Source organism: Triticum aestivum, chromosome 5A (genome assembly GCF_018294505.1).
Source record: "Triticum aestivum cultivar Chinese Spring chromosome 5A, IWGSC CS RefSeq v2.1, whole genome shotgun sequence".
NCBI classification, from domain to species: Eukaryota; Viridiplantae; Streptophyta; class Magnoliopsida; order Poales; family Poaceae; genus Triticum; species Triticum aestivum.
In genome coordinates this window covers 551,857,429-551,863,428 of record NC_057806.1, presented here as the reverse complement: position 1 = coordinate 551,863,428, position 6,000 = coordinate 551,857,429, and positions in this window count along the sequence as shown.

Sequence of the window (6,000 nt, the reverse complement as noted above, 5' to 3'; positions counted from 1 at the left end):
TGGATGGCGGCGATGCGCGCGCGGGGGGCGCGTCGGCGTGGTGGCGGGCGTCTGGCAGCGACGGCGCGGACGTGTGGCCTGGCACGGTGGGCTGCGTGGTGGTGGAGCCCGTCACGGCCGAGGCGGCCCGATCTGGTCCGATCTGGGGCCGTTTCGGAAGGCGGTGGCGGCGGATGGTCTGGTGGCCGCCGGCGGCTTCTGAGGTCTGACGCATGGCGATGGCCTCCCGGGGGCGCGGCGGCTACACGTTGGCTCGGCGGCTCTTCCCGCGATGATGGCCGGCTTTACTCCGGCGTCGGCTCGTCTACGGTCGGACCATTTGACCTTCGCTCCATCTCCTCGTCGTCCGGGCAATACCTCAGTCCAAGGGATGGCCCTCTCCCAGATGCGGTCCATCGCTCGTCTCGCGCCCGGGGCTACAGGACCGAGCTCGTCTCGCGCCCGGTGGCAGTGTCGAGCTCGTCTCGCGCTCAGGGCTGCAGGACGGGGCGATGGAGGCCAGTTTTGGCTGGCCTATTGGGTCTCGGCGTTGGGGGTCATCTAGGGGTGCGAAAGGCGGGGACTTTTCGCTCGTCTCTTCGGTTGGGGTAGCGGCGGGTCTCATGTCAGGTGGTGCCTAGGTCTTGGATGCCGGGGCGGCGGCCCTGGTGGTGGTAGCGTGGTGCTTTTGGGAAGAGCCCGCAGCTCGGTGCTGCCTAGTGGCCATGGCCATGTGGGTGGCGTGGCAGCCGGGGTGTGGCATTCGGTGCTGATGAGTGTTGGCCAGGGTGAAAACCTGTTCCACCTTCGAACAGACCGGTGGTGGCGAAGCTCGTTCCCTTCTTAAAGGCGTCGTCGCGGCTCTCATCGCCCGTTGTGTTGCTCCAGGGGAAACTCCGATCCTTGGATCGGGCGGTGGTGGCGCTCCGGTGTCGTCTCCTTTCTGAAGGCGCCAGCTTGGAGTCCACGGATCGTCGTATGCGGCTTCATCTTTTCGTAGATAGCGGTGGTGTTGCTGCGCTCACCGCATGTGTATTTTGCCTTGGGTGTGTGCGTTTGTTGTGATGGCATGCGTTTGTATCGAGTTGTTGGTGATCATTGTTTTATATATATAACAGGATGGAAGCCTTTTTGGGTAACCAAATATCGACGTAGTCCCCATTTTGTATTTATCTATGACTCGACAGATCATCTAAATACCCTTTCTTTTTTGGTCACATTGTCCTCCTTTTGTGATCAACCTACACGCTTTCGTGTATGCTTGTAATAAAGGTGTTGATAAGGTAATGAGTTGCTTCCTTAGATACCCAGATCTGTTATAAAAATTGGGTCCTTTGACAAATGTTGTACTCCCTCCTTCCATCTATACAGGGCCTAATACGTTTTTCAAGACGGCCTTTGACTATTGACAAGATTAATAGTACATGATATGCATAATGTAAAAGTTATATTATTGAAATCTCCTTTCACATACGAATTTGACGACATGCTTTGTGTAGGTTGCATGTCATATATTGTTGCTCTAATATTTGGTCAAAGTTAGCCTCGGAAAACACATTAGACCCTATATAGATGGAAGGAGGGAGTACTAAAAACTTAAATTTTATTCATCACAAAAAATAAATCATATATTATATTGATTAGCACCAAACAATTATAAAACAGAGTGATAATCATTATAATATGATTATGAATATTGTAGGGCATCTATAGTTGATTTGCACAGAAGCTGCAATAAATGTTGCTATGACTTTTGCCTTTGGTGCTGGGAGCTTTGTCATGGACTTAGTCCTGGCATTGTTATTGCAAGTAGCATCGGCCTTGCGCGACCTTGGATATAAGGAAGGAAGATTTGCAACAGAGAAGTAGTCGTGGCACCATTTCAAGTCAAAAAAGTCTTCTGACATCATTGCATTTTGATAGGGCCTTCATAATATGTTTGCTTCCGTTGCACCGCACATGCATGTTTTCTAATTATGTCTCATGATTGAATATTGCCTTCAAATATAATGTGATGATTATACCACATGATTAAAATTCTAGATTAATGTGTAATTGCATCAATCACTACTATTAGTGTTAAGATCGAGGGGCGCAGCAACGCGTGCCTTTGACAATCTAGTACGTACAAGTTTCCCACCAGCTAAGGACAAAAGATGTTACAACTAGCAAGCAGAAAGAGAACTACACTGGATCAAATAAAACAAAGTAATACTCCAAACATTAATTCACACACTAGAAACAATCAAAGATGGCTAGCACACATCGGCGGGCGGCAGGTCGGCGACTCGAGCGGTGGCATGCTTGTTGCGGAAGGGCCCGTCCTCCCGTAGAAGCAGGCAGATGAAGCCAAGGCCGATGGGCAGAAAAGGCGCTCCCAGGATCCCAAAGAAGATCTTGTCGAACCTGGTGGCGCCGGCAAACACGTGTGTGTAGGAGATCATATCGGAGAAGGCGAAGATGCCGAGGGAGTAGACCGTGATATAGACGAAGATCCAGCCCACGCACCGGTCGGCCGCCTCCTCTTCCTCCGCCGTCATCACGCGGTAGTTGCTTCTCGACGATGTCATCTCTTCCTATTTAGGATTGATCGAACGCGCCTCTTGTAGTCGTGAATAAAGAAGCTTCGGTCGCCAGGTGATTAAATCGAGCTGCGTACGGGAGATGAAGCCCTAGCGGCAGCCGGACGGAGGACGTAATACGCACAGGCCGGGCCATATTACCGGGCTAGGTACCAAGCCATACGTACCATCCGTCCCTATAAACATTGTGATGAACTAATAAAGCTTTGTATGGTTGTCTCAAAAAAAAAAGGTACCAAGCCATACGTATCTGGGGCCAGATTCTCGAAAAATAACGTACCTGGGCCCAAAATGTTTGTTAACAATATCATCTTTTTACAGCAAATGATTCTAAAAAATTGAACAATTAATACTATAGAGCAAATCTTATAGGTGCCCACTATAAGCTTATTCCAAATGTTTTTTTTTTTTGCTTTCCTAGATGAATATGCACTTGGTGAAACTTGGTTTGCGTTTTGTTCGATGCTAAATGATATCCTCTTGCCTAGAGGCCCGACATGTGGGATTTCTCACGAGGGGTTGTGTGATTCAGATTATGTGTTAGATCTTGTGTTTTGCTAGGGTGTAGGCAGCATTAGCTTTCCCTCTGGTCTGCAATCCTGTTGGAGGGTGGAGATGCCTAGTTCTGCATCGTCAGGGGATCGTGTCGTTCGATCTGTCAATGGTTGTGTGTTGGCAGTATATATGTAGTGGTCGATGGTTGTTTGCAAAACACTGTGATTTCTATCAATGAAAATCAGAGATGAAGCTCTCTTTCTCAAAAAAAAAATGTATTCCAAATCGGCATGTAATGCGCGGGGTAGCGAGCAAACTTGCACTATACTCATGCAGTTGCGTCGACCCAAGTGCGGGGTGGAGCGCATTTTTTTCTTACTTTCTTTTCTTTCTTTTGTTTTTTCTTCCATTTAATATTGTTTCAATTTTTTGTTTTCAGATATTTTTTTCGTACTATATGTAACATATTTACTTTATTTTCATGTATCTAACTAAAAAGTGAAATTAAAGTATAAAGAAAGTGCTCATGTTTTGATAAAAAAATGTTCATTAAATTTCAAAAAGTATCCATGTATTTTTAAGACGGTATGTATCCGACGGAGACCAACTTCTTTGGAATCTGAAATCTTTTTGTGAGATGTTAGATTGAGAATAGGCGCATACTAGTCGCGGAAGGGATGGCGTAGGAGATAACTTTAACTGACTCCTATTTCTTCAGAATTCTCACAATTCTATATAAATGTGGTTGTGTGCATCACTCAATGCAGAGGCCAGGGGTTATCCTCCTTTTCGGGAAAGAAAAAACATGTCAAAGCCTATCACCTCAAATGAGCAATCCTGCTTCTTGTAGTTCCTTTCTCTCCAAAGATCACTGGGAGGGTGATCCTTCTCAAAGGATTGTGGGTTCTTTGTGGGAGGAGCCCATAAAACAACTCCGTCGAGGTGGATCCTTCGCGGTATTTGCCTTTGCTTCAAAGTCTGCATTAGGATTAAACTAAGGAGCTCCCTTCGTCTACAAAAATTCGATGTACTTGTTGATGCGGCTTGAACTACGTCGGTATTTCCACAAAGAGGAAAGGATGATGCAGCACAACTACGGTAGGTATTTCTCTCAGTGATGGGACCAAGGTTTGATGGGAAACGATGCATGGAGAACAAAAAAACTATGCACACACAAGATCTATCCATGGAGATGCATAGCAACGAGAGGAGGAGAGAATCTACATACCCTTGTAGATCGCTAAGTAGAAGCGTTTATCATGCGGTTGATTTAGTCGTACTCTTTGCGATCTGATCACGATCCAACCGCTCTAGTGCCGAATGGACGACACCTCCGAGTTTAGCACACGTGCGGCTCAATGATGTCTCCTCCTTTTTGATCAAGCAAGCGGGAGAGGAGAAGTAGATGGGATAACAACCAACATGACAGCGTGGTGGTGATGGTGGAGCACTGATAGCGCTTCGCTAAGCGTCACCGGGACGAGGTGGTGGAACTACAGAGTAACCGGAGAGAGGGGTGACAAGGACTTGGTGTGTTCTCTTGAGGTACCCCCTCCCCTCTATATATAGGTGGAGGGGCGTGAGAAAAAGCCCCTCCAAGCCTTAGGGCGCAGCTAAGGGGGAGAGGACTTGGACTCCAAGTCCAATTCTATTCCAACTAGGACTCCTTCCTTTTTTGCCTTCTCTAGTCACATGGGCTTTTGAGGACTTGGTGCGCCTAGCCCAATAAGGCCAGGGCACCTCCCCGCAGCCCATGCTAGCCCTTGGGTCATGGCGGACCCACTTGTGAACTTTCGGACCCCTCCGGAATCCTTCGAAACCTTCTGGAAGCTTCCCGGTACAATATCAAAAAACTACACCTCTTTCCGGAACCCAAAATATGACTTCCCATATATAAATCTTTACCTCCCGACCATTCCGAGATCTCATCCGAGACTCCGAACAACATTTGGTTACCACTCATCAAATATCCCAATACTGCTGTAGCGTCAACGAACGATAAGTGTGCGACCCCGCGGGTTCGGGAATTATGTAGTCATGACCGAGACACCTCTCCGGTCAATAGCCATTAGCGGGACCTGGATGCCCATATTGATTCCTACATATTCCACAAAGATCTTTATCAGTCGAATGATAATCCCCAAGTGAAGGGAATCATCGTAGCAATTTCCAAAGGTGGAAGTGATAAGTATGGAGTGTCAAACCCACAAGGAGCTAAAGGTAAGATCAATATTCTCTCAAGCCCTATCTGCCACTGATACAACTCTACGTACATCGAACATTTGCTTCCAACTAGAAACGAGAAATAAAACTACGTTGTGGATATGAAGTGGATAACTTTGTATGATATCGGAGAGCTAAAATATGAAAGTAGGTGATGTTATCATAAAGTTAGAATATATTACTAAATATTATAAATAGCGAGTGTGGAATAATGGTGGATCGGTGTGCGGAATTGTCCTAGGCAATTGTTAATAAGACCGGTAATCACTATTGCAGTTTCATATGAGGGAGAGGCATAAGGTAACATACTTTCTCTACTTGGATCATATGCACTTATGATTGGAACTCTAGCAAGCATCCGCAACTACTAGAGATCATTAAGGTAAAACCCAACCATAGCATTAAAGCATCAAGTCCTCTTTATTCCCATACGCAACAAACCCCTTACTCGGGTTTGTGTTTCGCTCACTCACCAACCCACTATAAGCGAATCATGAACGTATTGCAACACCCTACAGCAGGAATCCATCACGCTTGCGCGACACGGAGGGCATCATAGGACAACATCAAAGTAAAACATACAACTCATACCAATCTAGATCATCAATCAACCCAAAGACAAAAGATATCTACTCAAAACATCCTAGGATGGCAACACATCATTGGATCATAATATGTGGCATAAAGCACCATGTTCAACTAGGGATTACAGCGGGGTGCG